The sequence below is a fragment of the Mustela nigripes genome, chromosome 16 (genome assembly GCF_022355385.1).
Source record: "Mustela nigripes isolate SB6536 chromosome 16, MUSNIG.SB6536, whole genome shotgun sequence".
Taxonomy (NCBI): Eukaryota; Metazoa; Chordata; class Mammalia; order Carnivora; family Mustelidae; genus Mustela; species Mustela nigripes.
The window spans coordinates 16,882,435-16,900,441 of record NC_081572.1 but is presented as its reverse complement, the minus strand read 5'-3'; the positions used below and the strand labels follow the sequence as shown (position 1 = coordinate 16,900,441).

At 38.1% G+C, this 18,007-nt stretch overlaps 1 protein-coding gene across 2 annotated transcripts in view; it reads right to left on the bottom strand.

The window, feature by feature from the left end:
• The window catches only part of NSF (N-ethylmaleimide sensitive factor, vesicle fusing ATPase), a 148,783-nt gene that overhangs the window by 121,266 nt on the left and 9,510 nt on the right, over positions 1 to 18,007 (bottom strand). The window lies entirely within an intron of this gene.

Sequence of the window (18,007 nt, the reverse complement as noted above, 5' to 3'; positions counted from 1 at the left end):
TTGACATGGGGCTTGATTCCAGGATCCTGAGATCATGACCTGAGCCGACGACAGACACCCAACCAACTGAGCCACCCAGATGCCCCTAAGTCATCTTTTACAGTCTCAGAGAATAGTTTATGCCTTCTGTCCTCGATTCCTCTTCACCAATCATTTTTGACTCCTTGCACTCCAGCCTCTGTGGTAACAGCAAGCCCTTCCTTTAGGAAACTGTTCCTTCTCCATCCATTGCTCATGCTTTCGTGGGCCTGCCAATCACAGCACACATGCAACCTACAGACTCCAGTTCATCCGTGGGATTTTATATAGACGTGTGCCAGGAGAAGGCCTTTCCCTTGCCTCACCACCTCATGGAGGATGACCTTCTGCTCTAAAAAAGAGTGAAACTGGGGCACCTGGGTGGCTCAGTGGGTTAAAGCCTCTGCCTTCGGCTCAGGTCATGATCCCAGGGTCTTGGGATCAAGCCCCGAATCGGGCTCTCTGCTCAGCGGGGAGCCTGCTTTCCTCTTTCTCTCTCTGCCTGCCTTTCTGCCTACTTGTGATCTCTGTCTGTCAAGTAAATAAATGAAGTCTTTTAAAAAATAAATAAATAAAAATAAAAAGGAGTGAAACGATCACAGAGAAAGCAAAGGTAACAGAGACACAAATAGACACCTTGAGATACAGATCTGACAACCAAGTTAAAGCTCTTGAGATGAGTACTGAATATTGGTTATGAACCAATAAATTCTTTTTGTCACTTAACCTTATTTGGCTCGGTTTTCCGTCTTTTCTGAAGACAAGAATTTTGACTGATTCGAATGCAGTGAAGTAAATTCAAGAAATTCAATAAAGTGTATCATGAAAAAATATTTTTAGAAGAGATCCCAAGTGTCATGAGCCACATCTCCTAAGGATTAAGAAAGACTGTCTTCTGGGGCACCTGCGTGGCTCAGTGGGTTAAAGCCTCTGCCTTGGGCTCAGGTCATGATCCCAGGGTCCTGGGATCAAGCCCCACATGGGGCTCTCTGCTCAGCAGGGAGCCTGCTTTCTCTTCTCTCTCTACCTGCCTCTGCCTACTTATGATCTCTGTCTGTCGAATAAATAAATAAAACCTTAAAAAAGAAAGAAAGAAAGAAAGACCGTCTTCCAAGTATCTCCCAACAAAGATAACTGGAAGGTTTATTTTTCTCAAAGCAGCAATGCATCTTTTTGATCAACAACTACTTAGCAAAACATTCCTTTATATAACGTACTTAACTAATAACCCTTCAGCCATTCTCTAGAGTTTCCTAGTTAGTGAAATATGACCCCTGTTGTCATCACATGTAGTTTGTGACTAAAGTGCTCATTCTTTAAATCTCAAGCCAAAGCTGATTCTTCTTAAATTTGCCCTCCAAATACAAATGAATAAAGTAAACTAAATTACCTTTTTGCTTTGCTTTTATTTTCACTAAAAGGCTAGTTTCAACAGTTATTCCAGTTGTTTAGAGTAGTGGTCCCTAAATTAGGCTGTGTTCACCAGAAGGATTTGCTGACTGATACCAAATATCAAAATTAACTGCATTTAGAAAACAGACCTCTAAGTAGGTATATTATAAAATATTAAACCAATATTTTAAAGAATAATGAAGTAGCACTTTGGTCTTTGTATATGTTCTACTGTGTATATAAATTATTAGTATGTCACTTATAAATAAATATGCATACATATTGGAGGTACATGACGAAAACATGTTTTACTTATGGAATTCCTAAAATGTTTAGAAATCACTAATTTAGAACATGAGGTGAATAAAGTCTGGGTCAAAAGTTTGCTTTATGAATGAGACAGTATTTTGTCCATGGTTAGTCTGAGTAGCCATCTGACAAGTATACCAAACTTTTTTAGTTTCCTACCCATCCTGGGATTTCTCTCATCTATAAGCTTCTTCTTCCTTGTATATTTTTCTTTCTTCACTAATACTGAGCCTCTTCCCTAGCTAACTCCTCTCATTTCAACAATTCTCAGCTCAGACATTACCTTTTCTAGAACTTTCTAGACCTTTCCCTCCTCACTAAACTGATACAATAAAGTTCAAATGAAAGCAGCTATTTTTATTGTCTGTTTACATATGTGCATGGCATAAAAGTAAGCTTCTCCAGGTCTCAGACTACATCTTGCTTACATGTGTGGTTTCCCAGTACTAGCACAGAGCTTGGAATGCAGTGAGTGCTTATCAAATATCTGCTGAATAAATGAACTTATGGATCAGTACAAATCTAGCTGCAGAATAAACAGTTCAAAGGACAGGTACACAAAGGACATTTCAAGGTTCCTTAGGAAGTGATATAAAATGACATAATGTAAATTATCTAACAGTTCAAAATTGCACAGAATTGATAAAGCCAAAGTAATAAAAAATTTACAAAATGCTCAATCATTTTTTAAAAGATTTTATTTGCTCATTTGAGATATATATAGAGAGAGAGCATGAGCAGGGGAAGAGGCAGAGGGAGAGGGAGAAGCAGACTCCCTGATGAGCTAGAAGCCTGACACATGGCTTAATCACAAGACCCGGAGATCATGACCTGAGCTGAATGAAGGTAGACGCTTAACCATGTGAGCCACCCAGGCGCGCCTAAGTTAACTTTTTCATTTATAAACTTGTTTAGTTCTCAAAGAGTTAGTGTCCTCACATTTATTATCTTACAGTTCTATGGCTCAGGAGCCTAGGCATAGCCCATCTGGGTTGTCTAAAGTCTCATAAGGCTATAATCAAGAAGTCATCTGGAGGCTTGCTTCACTGATCACTGGGACTCTTGGCAGAATTTATTTCATTGCTATGGTGAGACTGATTGCCCAGGCTTCTTGCTGTAAAATATCTACAGTTCCTGGAGAATACTCTCAATTCTTTGCTACATGCCATTCTCAGTATAGCCACTTAGTTCATCAAGCCGTCAAGGAGAGTCAATAGGTTGAGTCCACTAGCAAACTGGAATGTTATGTAACATGATGTAACTATGGAAATGACATTGCATTGCCTTTGCCATAATCCAGTTGTTAGAAGCAAGCTGCATGTCCCATATACCCAAGTTGAGGGGATGACACAGAGGCAAGAATAAGAGTCAGTGATGATGGGAGGGGGTCACCTTCTAGTCTGTCTGATTCATGACATTATTTGTAATACTTTTCTACATCCATCAAAAAAGATTGCCAAGGAGGTAGTGCCCTTCAAAAAAAAGTGAAAAACTCTGTAGAAGTCATCTGGCTAGCCAACCAAAACAGATGCTGTGAGCAAAAGGCCTCCCTACTGGAATCTAGAAGCATCTGTGTTTTTATGATATGCCAAGCGGGGTATCTCATTTTCTCATCAAAATATAAATCCCTATAAATAGTAGCTGTTTACTTACCACAGTAATGCCAAGGGAAAATTCCACAATTTTTCTAACACTGAACTTGCCTCTAGGAAACAATAATAAAACCTCAGCCACTGAAGCCACACAGCTATTACGAAATAAAAATGTGACACTGATAGGCATTTTTATATAAGGTCAGTTGAGTTACTAGAACATTAACCATCTAAAGGCTGTAAAGTGTTTTCACTAATAAGCTGAAATGTAAAAAATTATTAACTCACTGCTGCTTGAAGGAACAAAAATCTCAACCATTCTTTACTGGAAACTTTGATAGAAGTAATTATATCATTACTTGAATGCCTTTAAAGTGCAGAAAGGGAATTTGCTTCTCTTCATTAAAAAAAAAAAGGGCGCCTGGGTGGCTCAGTGGGTTAGGCCGCTGCCTTCGGCTCGGGTCATGATCTCAGGGTCCTGGGATCAAGTCCCGCATCGGGCTCTCTGCTCAGCGGAGAGCCTGCTTCCTCCTCTCTCTCTCTCTGCCTACTTGTGATTTCTCTCTGTCAAATAAATAAATAAAATCTTTAAAAATAAAAAAAAAAAAAAGATAGAAGAATTTAACCAGTTCTCGTCTGGGCAACATTATACAGTTTCCGAATTTAAATAGCATACTTCTATCCAAAGGTCCATTGAATTAATGAAATATATGCTTTATCATTTACCAAAGAGTTCAGTAGGGAAAATTAAGTAGACAAAAACAGAGTGTAGCAGTTCACTAGAAGAACTTATTACCAAATAACTGTCCCTGCCCTCACTGTAACACTCAAGAATCACTGGCTCTTCCTCTGTGGTGCTTGAGGCCTTGCTTACATCTCTCTAGAGACACACAGATCCCCCACAGGAAAGGGAAGTAGGACGAATAACATGAACTTGCCCAGAGCCAGCTCCACTGACAAGTCTCAATCAATTATTTCTTGTCAGATGATCTTTGCTGAAAAATAACATTTTAGAAATGCACTGTTCAATAAAGGAACCACTAGACAGATATGGCTACTAAAATCAAAATTTAAAATTCCATTCAGTTGCACTAGCCACCTTTCAAGTGCCACATGTGGCCAGTAGCTATCACTGTGGAAAGTTTCACTGGACAGGGCTAGTCTAGGATTATGTGAGAAAGGCCATCAGTGATACCTGTCTTCAGGCCTATGGAATTTCTCTGTGCATAAACCCTGTAATAATTTCTGTTGAAATTTTGAAGTCACATGAGCCTAAAAGTGAGTGATACAGTAGAAATAAGTTAAACATCCTGAAGTTATCTCTCAAAGAGCCTGCAGGGATACTTTTATCTTATCCATTTCCGACCAATAATTATTCACATATAAACCTCCTAACATTCCTTAAGACCTTAAAATTCCTTTACAGATTTATAATGAAAAAGAAAAAAAACATGTTCCCATTTTGTTCTTTTTTTGGGAAGCGGGACCCCTCCCCCAAAATGTAAAAGGCTGGCAACCTTAAGTACAGGCAAAAACACAAGACAGTTTCTTATAAAGTTAATGTGACCCAGCAAGTCTATCCTTAACTTTTTATTCAAGAGGAATGAAAACATGTAGCCACACTTGTACACAGAAGCTTTATTCATAACAACCAAAAACTGGAAAGACACACTAGTGCCTACCAACACATGAGCAGATCAATAAATTGTGGTTCAGCCATACAATGGAACACTATCCAGCAATTAAAAAGAAACTACGGATACATGCCACAACATAAGTAAACTTCAAAAACATAACAATGAGTAAAAGAAGCCAAATGCAAAATAAGAGTTCACTGGAAATTATGTAAAATTCATCTCATATTCAGATGAAATTCTAGAAGAGGCAAAAGTAATCTAGAGCAACAACAACAAATGATCCGTCAGTGCTTGCCTGAGTGAAAAGGACAGCAAAGAAGTATGAAGTAATTTATTGAGATGACAGAGTTGATTTTTTAAAAATATTTTATTTACTTATTTGACAGAGATAGAAACAGCGAGAGAAGGAACACAAGCAGGGAGAGTGGGAGAGGAAGTAGCAGGCTTCCCGATGAGCAGGGAGCCTGATGTGGGGCTCAATCCCAGGACCCTGGCATCATGACCCGACCCAAAGGCAGAAACTTAACCACTGAGCCACCCAGGTGCCCCAACAGAGTGTTTTATAGGGTTTTTATTTATTTATTTTTTTTTAAGATTTTATTTACTTGGGGTGCATGGGTAGCTCAGTCAGTTAAGCGTCTTCCTTCCACTCAGGTCATGATCCCAGGGTTCTGGGATCAAGTCCCGCATGGGGCTTCCTGCTTGGTGGGGAACCTGCCTCTCCCTCTTCCACTCCTCCTGCTCCTGCTTGTGTGCATTCATTCTCTCTCTCTCAAATGAACTTATTTAATTGAGAGAGAGAGAGAGTAAGAGTATGACTGGGCACAGGGGAGGGACAAAGGGAGAGGGAGAAGCAGACTACCCACTTGGCAGGGAGCCTGATGTAGGGCTCAATCCCAGGACCCTGCAATCATGCCCCGAGCTAAAGGCAGACACTTAACCAACTGAGCCACCCAGATGCCCTATGAGTGTTTTACATCTTGATTGCATTTTACTGTATATAGGTTATACTTCAACAAAGTTGAGAGATTACACTCTGATTTTTCAATGGCAGTACAATTTAATAATTTCCATTGCAAAGACAGGATAAATGTTAAAACTAGAAAATGGACTTTAGGTGCAAGTTCAAAATGGGGCCCTTATTCCTATATAACAAAGACCTAGACCTTGATACATTCATACTCTTACCTGGCAGAGAGAGATAATTAGGCCTGAAGAACAGACTCCATTCATTACCCAACCAGTCCTCATCCCAGATGTAGGAAACCTACACAACTAAGAGAATGGTCAGATCCACCTCTAAAAGGCCAGTCCAAGGGTGCTGCCCATACTGGCCTTCCAGCCTGGGCACAGGAAGTGAAAGATGAAGGATAAAACCTACAACTCCAGGGCACCTGGGTGGCTCAGTGGGTTAAGACTCTGCCTTTGGCTCAGGTCATGATCTCAGGGTCCTGGGATCGAGCCCTGCATTGGGCTCTCTGCTTGGCAGTGAGCCTGCTTCTCCCTCCCCCTCTGCCTGGCTCTCTGCCTACTTGTGATCTCTCTCTCTCTCTGTCAAATAAATAAATAAAGCCTTTAAAAAAACAAAACCTACAACTCCTTCTGGCACAAACATCCCATACTAACTGTCAGATTGGTAATTCTCCCTCCTGAGAAGAATAAGTAAGGATTTTTTTTTCTCTGTAATAATTCTTCCCTTAAGAGGCAAGGTGAGCTAAAGTTGCACCCTCCCTCTGGGCAGGCATGGAAAAGTGAGGAAATAGGAAGAAATGTGTACCTACCCACTCGTACACAATGATAATTAAATGATAATTAATCCTCATTTACTGATGCAGAGTAAATACTCAATGAATCTTAGCTATTCTATAACTACGCTAAAGATATTCAGTAATAGTGGGGCGCCTGGGTGGCTCAGTGGATTAAAGCCTCTGCCTTCGGCTCAGGTCATGATTCCAGGGTTCTGGGATCGAGCCCCACATCCAGCTCTCTGCTCAGTGGGGAGCCTGCTTCCTGTTCTCTCTGCCTGCCTCTCTGCCTACTTGTGATCTCGGTCTGTCAAATAAACAAATAAAATCTTAAAAAAAAAAAAAAAGATATTCAGTAATAGCAAAAAAAAAAAAAAAATCACAGATACCTAAACCTATATTAAATGCCAGAAATAGGGGTGTGGCTAAAAGAATCTCAACTATGCAGCCATTTCAAAGGTCAAGGTACCTCTATGTGTTATTGACAAGGGAAATGTCCAAATTACAGTGCTAATTTTTTTTAAGATATGAAATGTGTAGGGTAATTTGTTTTGTTTTTGTTTTTTTTTAAACAAATAAGATATGCACTAAATTAACAGTAGTTATCACTGAGGAGAAACAAGAAGGCATTAGGGAAACACTTTAGACAATTCTAAAATTATTTTTACAATAAATAACACTTGTCTTATGGAATAATTTTTCTTTAATTTTTTTTTTAAAGATTTTATTTATTTGTCAGAGAGAGAGCGAGCGAAAGCGAGTACAGGCAGACAGAGTGGAAGGCAGAGTCAGAGGGAGAAGCAGGCTCCCCGTGGAGCAAGGAGCCCGATGTGGGACTCGATCCCAGGACGCTGGGATCATGACCTGAGCCGAAGGCAGCTGCTTAACCAACTGAGCCACCCAGGCGTCCCTCTTTAATTTTTTTTAAGTCTATTTAGTTATTTTAAGTTCTCTCCACCAAACGGGGGGGCTCAGACTCACAACCCCGAAATCAAGAGCTGCTCCCTCTTCTGACTAAGCCAACCAAGCACTCAGGGAAATAATTTTAAAGATGGGAAACTTTTATGTACAAAATTGTTTTCTACAGCATTATTTTAACAGTGATGAACTAGAAGCAACCTAAAAATACTATTTCTAAGTAAAGGCTATGTAAACTACAACATAACCACTTAATTAAATATTATATAATCATCAAACTGCTCATAATATACTGATGGGTTTATATCACGGGAACATGAAAAAAATGTATGTAAGTTTTACTCTACTTTGCAGCTTGGTTTTTTAAAGAATAGCAAATCAACTAAATGGAAACACACCAAAACGTAAAAAACAATTGTGACTGGATAGTGGAACTACAAATGATTTCTTTTTTTTTCATCTTTTTTCCTGCATTTTCTAATTTAACCAAATTAAAATTTTTATCTTAAAGTTAATTGACAGTGGGGCACCTAGGTGGCTCAGTCAGTTAAACATCCAACTCCTGATTTCGGCCTAGGTCATGGTCTCAGCATCAGGAGATCAAGCCCCACGTTAGGCTCCAAGCTCAGTGGTGAGTCTACTTGAGATTCTCTCTCTCCCTCTCCTTTCTGCCCCTCCCCTGCCCTCTCTCTCAAATAAATAAATCTTGAAAGTTAATTGATGACATTTCATTTTAGACCTCTGTCTGCTTCTGTATAGACAGTTATGACCACACACATTAGGAAAATAACTCAAAGCATGTTTAATAAAGGTCGTTGTCATTATTCACTACATACAAGACACCGCCTCATCCTTTGTGTGGGTTTTTTCTTCATAATTAAATCATGTTGGCTAAACCTAATTTTGATCATGGTATGACAAGGATTTTTGTAAATAAAGAAAAAGCACTTCTAGCAAACTTAGTAAGAAGCTATAAAATATGGTCTGAAACATAGAACCATTTGATAATTATACAAAGAGTTAAAGATTTATTTATATTGGGCAGGTTATATTGGGTAGCATCAGAATGAGCACTAAATCAGAGTCAGTTGACAGAGTCCTTGGCACTGTGAATAATTTCCTCTCCAAGGCTGCATTAATCTGAAAAAGTTCATCAATGCCTTAAAATAAATTACTTAAAAATGTGGAGAAGAACCTGGAACAATATCTAGCACATGAGAGAGACTCAGTAAGTTTTGTTGAATTTTATTTATGTTCTAATTATTTTTTTAAAGATTTTATTTATTTGACAGAGAGAAAGGGAGAGAGAAACAGAGAGCCAGCACAATCAGGGGGAGCTGTAGTCAGTGGGAAAAGCAGGCTCCCTGTGCAGCAAGGAGCCCAGGGTGGGGCTAGATCACAGGACCCTAGGATGACGACCTGAACCGAAGGTAGCTGCTTGACCTACGGAGCCACCCAGGCCTCCCAAGTATTTGTTGAATTTTTAAATTTTTGGAGAAATACACCTACAAAGTTGAAGAAAATTAATGCCTATCTAAGCAGACAAATACATAAAATCAGAAACTGCTATAAATAGGAAATACACAACGGGTGCCAACTACAACAGAAAAAAATGTTTAAAGTACTAGAAAAAAGCTTAGCAAAAATGCCGAAGACTCTCATAAAGAAAACCCATGGAAATATATAAGAGAATATCCATATAAACTTAGAGAAATATGATGTTACTGTATGCAATGACTCAATACTGTAAGGGTATCATGAACTCCAAATTAACCTATAAATGTAATGTAATTATAAGCAGAATCCCAATGGATCCTTCGTAAATTCAATCTAAACTGCAACTGCCAAGTAAAATACAGTAGAGGAAATGGGAGGGAATTTTTTTTAATTTGTTAAAGTAGCCAAGTAGACTTTCAGGAAGAACGAGGGAAACTGGCCCTACTGGACATCAAAACATGCTATATGCAGTAATTCAAACTAGATGGTAGCAGTCCAAAACCAAACAGTTCATGGAGTAGAACCACCAACCCAGAAACAGGATTAGATGTACATGAGAATTTAATATACAAGACTGAGAATGGGGGAGTGGGGAGAAACTATTCAATACCGGTGTTGAGACAACCGACTAGCCATTTGGTGGTGGTGTGGGAAGAGTGTTAATAACAATAGATAACATGTTTGGGGAACTTTATTATGAGTCAGGCACTGTTTTAAGAGCTTTACATACCTGCAAGCATTCCAGCCCACAATTCTTTCTTATTACCAAAATCTAACATTACAGTTGACCCCTTGAACTACATGGGTTTGAACTCTACTTCTATGAGGCTTTTGATAAATACATTACACTATTATAAAAGTATTTTCTCTTCCTTATGATTTTTCTTTTCCTTATGATTTTTTAAAGATTTTTATTTATTTATTTGACAGAGATTACAAGTAGGCAGAGAGGCAGTCAGAGAGAGAGGAGGAAGCAGGCTCCCCGCTGAGCAGAGAGCCCAATGTGGGGCTTGATCCCAGGACCCTGAGGCAGAGGCTTTAACCCACTGAGCCACCAGGTGCCCCTATATATATATTTCTTATAATCAAGTAAACTCTATGCCCAACATAGGGCTCAAATTCACAACCCCAAGATCTAGAGTCACATGTTCTACCAACTGAGCCAGCCAGGTGCCCCCCTTATGATTTTCTTAACATTTCTTTTTCCAGCATAATTAAGAATACAGTATATAATACACAGAGCATACAAAATAAGTGTTATTCAACCATTTATCAGTAAGGCTTCTGGTAACAGACTATTAGAAGTTAAGACTTTGGGGAGTCAAAAATTTTAAGTGGAATTTCAACTCTCAATGTCCCTAACCCCTGTGTTCTTCAAAGGTCAACTCTATCTGCCTCACTCTAGTTACTGCTTTTGTTTCTCACAAGAAAAATTACTTTTCTCTAAATGATCTTTTAATAGGATTCATTCGGAATACTGCATACTTAGAAGAGAAAAAAGTTCTAATTTTACGGTGAATTACCTGGAGATTGCATATTTTCAATTTATAGGCACCTCCAATATAATTCAAGCACATAATATAGTTCCATTTCATCACCTGCTGACACCCTGATCTTGGACTTCCATCCTCCACAACTGTGAGAAATAAATGTTACTTAAAGTACCCCAGTCTCTGGCATTTTATTATAGCAGCCCAAAGAGACTAAGATAATTTCATATAACATACAATTCATCATTTTGAAGTATACACGTCAGTGGTTTTTACTATATTTACTATGTTGTACAATCATCGCCACTAACATTTCCAGAACATTTCCAGCACACTCCAAAAAGAAATCCTGTACTTATTAGTAGTTAGTCCCAATTCTCCTATTCCTTCACCCTCTGATAACCACTAGTTTAACTCTCTCTATGGATCTGCCTATTCTGGACATTTCATATTAACAAAATCATAAAATCTGTCATCTTCATATGACTGTCTTCTTTCACTTAGTATAATGTCTTCAAGATTTTCTATGTTGCAGCAAGTGACCAGATCATTCACTGTATGAATAGACCACATTTGTTCATCACCTGATAGACACTGAGTTATTTCCACTTCTTGGCTACTATGAACCATGCTATGAACATCCATCTAACAAGTTTATGTATAAATGTACTTTCAACTCACTTGGTCATATACCTAGGAGTAAAATTGCTGAGTCATTCTGTTTAACTTTTTGAAGAACTGCCAACTATTCTACATAATAACTGTAATAGTTTACATTTCCACCAGCAGAGGATAAGGGTTCCAATTTCCCTACATGTGCACCCACACTTTTTCTTAACTCACAAAGCCTAATGGATGTGAAGTGGTACCTCATTGTAGTTTGTTTTGTTTTTCTGAATGCTGGGCGTAGAGCTAACGCAGGGCTTAAAGGCACCACCCTGAGATCAACATCTGAGCTGAGATGGAGTCAGGCACTTAACCCACTGAGTCACCCAGGGGCCCCTCATTGTGGTTTTAATTTGCATTTCCCTAATGACCATGATGTTGAGCATCTCTTCACATGCTTCTGGTCATTTGCACATCTGTTTAGTAAAGATGTCTATTCAAATGCTTTGCTGATTTTTATTTTTCCACTGGCTGTTTATAAATTGAGTTGTCTTTTAACGTTGAGTTGCAAGAGTTCTTTATATATTCTGGATACTAGACCCTTATCAGATATATGATTTGCAAATATTCTCTCCCATTCTGTGGATTGTCTTTTCACTTTTTTGATAGTTGTCTTCGATGCATAAGTTTTAAATTTTGATGAAGTCCAACTTAGCTAATTTTTTTACACTTTTGTCATGGCTAAAAGAAAATTACTGTTTAACCCAAAGTCATGCAGATTTTTACCAATGTTTCCTCCTAAGAATTTTATATAGATCTTTGATTGATTCTGAGTTAATTTTTTTGTATGTGGTGTGAGGTAGGGGTCCAAATTTATTCTTTTGCATGAAGATATCCAGTTGTCCCAGAATCATTTGCTAAAAAGACTATTATTTCCCCCATTGAATGGTCTTGGCATGCTTGTTAAAATTAACTGACCACAAATTTAGTCCCCTGGTTTTAAAACACTATCCTTATGCCATCATCACATCATCTTCATTATTATTGCTTTGGAGTAAGGTGTTTTTTTTTTAAGATTTTATTTATTTATTTGACAGAGAGAGATCACAAGTAGGCAGAGAGGCAGGCAGAGAGAGGGGGAAGCAGGTTCCCTGTTGAGCAGAGAGCCCAATGTGGGGCTTGATCCCAGGATTCTGGGATCATGACCTGAGCCGAAAGCAGAGGTTTTAACCCACTGAGCCACCCAGGCTAACTTTTGAAGTCAAGTGTGTATCCTTCAGCTTTGTTCTACTTTATCCAGTTGTTGTGGATTCAATGACTTTGCAACTCCATGTGAATTTTAGGAGCAGCTTATCCATTTCCAGAAAAAAGGCATTGGGATTTTGACAGGGATCACAATGAATTTATAGATCAATTTGGGGAGTATTGCTATATTAATAATATTAAGTCTTTCAATCCATGAACACAAGATGTCTTTCCATTTATTTAGGTCTTCCATCTGTTTCAATATGTTTTATAGATTTTAGTGTATAAGTCTTATACTTGGTTGAATTTATTCATAAGTATTATATTCTTTTTGATGTTATTGTGAATGGATTTTTTTCCCTCAATTTCATTTTCAGATTGTTCATTGCTAGTGTATAGAAATGCAATTAATTTTTGTATATTGATCTTGTATCCAGCAACTTTGCTGGATTCATTTTTTGTAAATTCTTTAGGGTTTTCTATATACGAGACCATTCTGCAAATTGAATTCTTTCTCTGCAGACTTTTTTTTTCTTTATCTTACTTAACTGCCTACCTAGAACCTCCAATATCACATTGAATATAAGTAGCAAGAGCAGGCATCCTTATCTTGTTCCTGATCCTAAAAGGGAAAGCTTTCAGTTTTTACCAGTAAGTATAATGTGAGCTGTGGATTATTCTGTTGAATTTTGCTTGCTGAACTGAATTTACAGAGTGCTAACTCAAGGTTGCTCTGAGGATCTATCAAGAAAAGATCTGTGAAGGTGTTTTCAAAACTGTAAAATACCATTTAGTTTAAGATATTCTTATTCAGTAACTTAGTGCTCTTACTCTAAAAAGTTATCTCCAAATGTTAAAGAAATGAAAACAATGTTTGTGAAGCTCTCTTTTTATTTCCCAATATCTTGATGAAAGTTTAGCACCTATGTTCTTTTGAAGGGTGAAGAGGAAGAGAAGAATCTTTGGAGAGGTAATCAGAACAAAAATAGAAGGCCTAGAGCCTCACCCCAGTTTAAGAAAAAGAACTACCGTTTCTTTAAATCAACTTTTATTGAAGAAAAACATTCCTACAGAAGAGTACGTACGTTAAAGTATTTGGCTTAATCAATTTCTAAAAAGTGAACACATTGAGTTCAAGAAAGAGAATGTGACCAGCCTCCCATACTTCCCCCTCCTAGTTACTAGCCCTTCACCCCCAACTACAGATAACCAGTATCTTTTTCAAAAATATTTTATTTATTTATTTGACAGAGAGAGAGCACAAGCAGGCAGAGCAGCAGGCAGGGAAAGAGGGGGAAGCAGGCTCCCTGCTGAGCAGAGAGCCCTATGTGGGGCTCAATCCCAGGACCCTAAGATCATGACCTGAGCCGAAGGCAGAGGCTTTACCCACTGAGCTACCCAGGCGCCCCAGATAACCAGTATCTTGTTTCTATCACAAGAAACATAGTTTTGTGTATTTTTGAAACTTTATATAAACAGAACTGTGCAGTAGTACAATTTTGTGTCTGACATCTATCCCTCAATTTTTTAAAAAAATATTTTATTTATTTATTTGAGAGAGAGAATGAGACAGCATGAAAGGGGAGAGGTCAGAGGGAGAAGCAGTCTCCCGGCTGAGCAGGGAACCTGACATGGGACTCAATCCCAGGACTCCAGAATTATGACCTGAGACAAAGGCAGTTGCTTGAACAACTGAGCCATCCAGGCGCCCTATCCCCCAATGTTTTGATTGTGAAACTCATCCACTGTTGCATGCAACACTAGTTCATTCATTTTCATTGCTTTTTATAGTATATAATTATATGAATATGCCACCATTATTTATCTGAGTAGTCTCTAGTTTTTAATTATAAATATTGCAGCTATTAGCATGTTTGTACATGTCTTTTGAATAATATATGTATGCATGTCTATTGGATATACACGCCCATACACACATAGCCTCCAGGAAAATTGCTGGGTCATAGCATATACATATATGTTCAGCTTTAGGGAATTTTGCCTAATTTGTACAATGTAGTGTTCTGATATACATATACTCTGTATAATGATAACTACAATCAAGCTAATTAATATATCCAGCAGCTCACAAAGTTACAGTTTTCTCTGTGTGTGGCAAAGAACATTTAAGATCTACTCTCAGCAAATTTCAAGTATACAATATATTATTTTTAACTATAGTTGCAGTGCCATCTAGCATTTTAAATTGTTTCTATAGGAAGATCACTTAGAATACCAAATTCACTATACTGTAGGAAATAACTATGCTTTCTTAAATGTTTGAAAATCAGATACAGTTTAAGGTATTAAAGGGAAGAAAAGAAAACAATCCTGAAATCTCAAATGACAAGGCTGAATATACATTTGGAGAGAAATATGGGAAAAATATCTTCAGCAATTTGTTAAGAACTAAATTGGAGAGCAAAATATACCAAGTCATTGGTTCTTAACTTTAGGGTATATCGGAATCACTTGGAGAATATGTTAAAGGAGATTGCAGGGGGCCCCAGGAGAGTTTCTAATTTAATCAGCCTGGGGTGGAGCCTGAAAATTTGCATTTCTAATAAGTTCTCCAGAGATACTGTATTAGCTGGTCTGCAGATTCCCCTTTTAGAATCACTGTATAAAAAAAAGAAAGAAAAGAATCACTGTACTCAGTAAGGAGAAATAAACTTCATAAAAACAGAAATACCCATAGGTTCCTTTCTTTCTACAACAGAAATGTGGGAAAGAGGCTTCAATAATGCCCTTAGGCCATTTCATCACTTAACATGATAAATACAGTTAAGTTTATTTTGTGCTTGATAAGTAGTAAATTGATTAGAAGGTTTTAGTGCTCGCTTCAGCAGCACATATACTAAAATTGATTAGAAGGTTTTATATATAAAAACAATAATCAGACTCAATATCATGACATGGAGAAAAAAGGCTAGCATGAAATCCAGCAGCTGTTTAAAGTTAGATCTATGCCATATTATTGATCTGAATAACAGAATAAATCAGAACAGTAGCCAATAGCTTGGCAGAGAATGTAACATTTAAAATTCAAACTACACTAAAATGATGATTTATTAAGGTATTTAGAAATAAATGTTCATCCATTCACTTAACAATCATTCACCAAGTAATACTTCATGGAAGAGGTGCTATTCCATACATGAGAACCACATCCTCTATTATCTCACAAAATGTTGTCAGTATTATTCTGCAGGAGAAAAGTAACTAGGATAACTAAATGTTTTTAATTCCTCCGCACTGATATTTTTTGGAAGACCCAGAATTAGTGTTAATTGCTATTTTCATTGCTTGTCAATCAAGTAAGAAAATGTTCATATGCACATAACACTAAAAACATTTTACAGTATTTAGATATTCCACCAGCAGAACCCTAAAATATTCTTTTATTATTTAGGGATTTTAAAAATAAGTGAATGTTGGATTTCAAAAATGACAACTTATTTCTTACTTTAATAACTTTCCCATTTTCTCCATTAGTAAAGATCTATATGGCTAGTGCAAAACACGTGAGAACTTTAGCACTTCATTCTGAATTTATCAAAGGACCAAAATACCCTGCATTACTCACAAACAGCTGATGCTAATTCATTTGATTTCAAATCCATACAGCACAAAGTCCTGATAAATTATTAGTACATTCTGGCTTAACATCAAAAAAAAAAAGAAAGAAAGAAAAGAAAATCAGCTTTGTAGAGTAATCTTTTATCTGCTCTTGTAAAACATACAGAAAAATGTAGGTCAAAATCAATAGCAATAAAGATAATATTTTTCCCCCAGATTTTTTAAGTAATCTCAACACCCAACACAGGGCTTGAACTCATGACCCTGAGACTGAGTTAGATGCTCTACTGACCAAGCCAGCCAGGCACCCCAATAAAGATTAATTTAAATTTAAAGATATTTTTTAATAGAGGAAAGATTACTTTCATATGGAAAAGGGTCAAGAAATGCCAAATAAAGAAAAATGAGGGGCTAAGAATAATTTTAGCATATAGCAAGAATAATTTTAAAGCTATCATACAATATATATAACATCAAATAATACAATTATTATAAAATATATAACATGATATACATTTAATAGAATATTAAAGCTACTTTAATTAAAACAGTGGCATTGGGGGCGCCTAGGTGGCTCAGTGGTTAAGTGTCTGCCTTCGGCTTAGGTCATGATCTCAGGATCCTGGGATCAAGCCCCACATCCGGCTCTCTGCACCGTGGGAAGCCTGCTTCTCTCTCTCCCACTCCCCCTGCTGTGTTCCCTCTCTCGCTGTGTCTGTCAAATAAATAAATGAAATCTTAAAAACAAAAAACAAAAAACAGTGGCATTGGTGCACATATAGGCAAACAGAATATAAACCACAATTGAGTCAGACTTAAGGTGGTTATAAAACAGAGATAGCATCAAAAATCAATGGAAAAGGAGGACCTGGGTGGCTCAGTGGTTAAAGCCTCTGCCTTCAGCTCAGGTCATGATCCCAGGGTCCTGGGATCGAGCCCTGCATCAGGCTCTCTGCTCAGCCGGAAGCCTGCTTCCTCCCTCTCTCTCTGCCTGCCTCTCTGCCTACTTGTGATCTCTATCTGTCAAATAAACAAATAAAATCTTTTTTAAAAAATCAGTGGAAAATGGCGCCTGGGTGGCTCAGTGGGTTAAGCCGCTGCCTTCGGCTCAGGTCATGATCTCAGAGTCCTGGGATCGAGTCCCACATCGGGCTCTCTGCTCAGCGGAGAGCCTGCTTCCCTCTCTCTCTCTCTGCCTGCCTCTCCATCTACTTGTGATTTCTCTCTGTCAAATAAATAAAAAAAATCTTTAAAAAAAAAAAAAAAAAAAAAAAAAATCAGTGGAAAAAAAAGATGGACTCAATAAATGATATTGGGACAACTGGCTATACATAAGGAAAAGATAAAATTAGCTTCCCAATTCACACCAAACACAAAAATAAATTCCAGATGAATTAAACACCAAATTGTAAAAACAAAAATTGTAAACCTTTAAGATGAAAATCTTTTTAACTTGAAGGTAGGTAAAGATTTCTTTTGGGGAAGGAGGGGGGCACCTGGGTAGGTAGCTCAGCCATTAAGAATCTGAGGTCCTGGGGTGCCTGGGTGGCTCAGTGGGTTAAAGCCTCTGCCTTCAGCTCAGGTCGTGATCCCGGGGTTCTGGGCTCAAGCCCCGCATGCAGCCCTGTATGCAGCCCCACAATGGGCTCCTGCTTTGGGGAGGGGGAGCCTGCTTCTCCCTCTCCCATGCCCCCGCCTGTGTTCCCTCTCTCGCTGTGTGTGTCTCTGTCAAATAAATTTTTAAAACAAAAGATTTCTTTTGGGGTACATGGGTGGCTCAGTTGGTTGGGCAGCTGACTCTTGTTTTCAGCTCAGGTCATGATCTCAGGGTCCTGGGATCAAGCACTGCATTAGGCTCCACACTCAGTGGGAGATCTGCTTCAGGATTCTTTCTCTCCCTCTCCCTCTGGCCCTCCCATGCTCTCTCTCTCTCTCTCTCTCTCAAATAAATAAATAAATCTTAAAAAAAAAAAAGATTT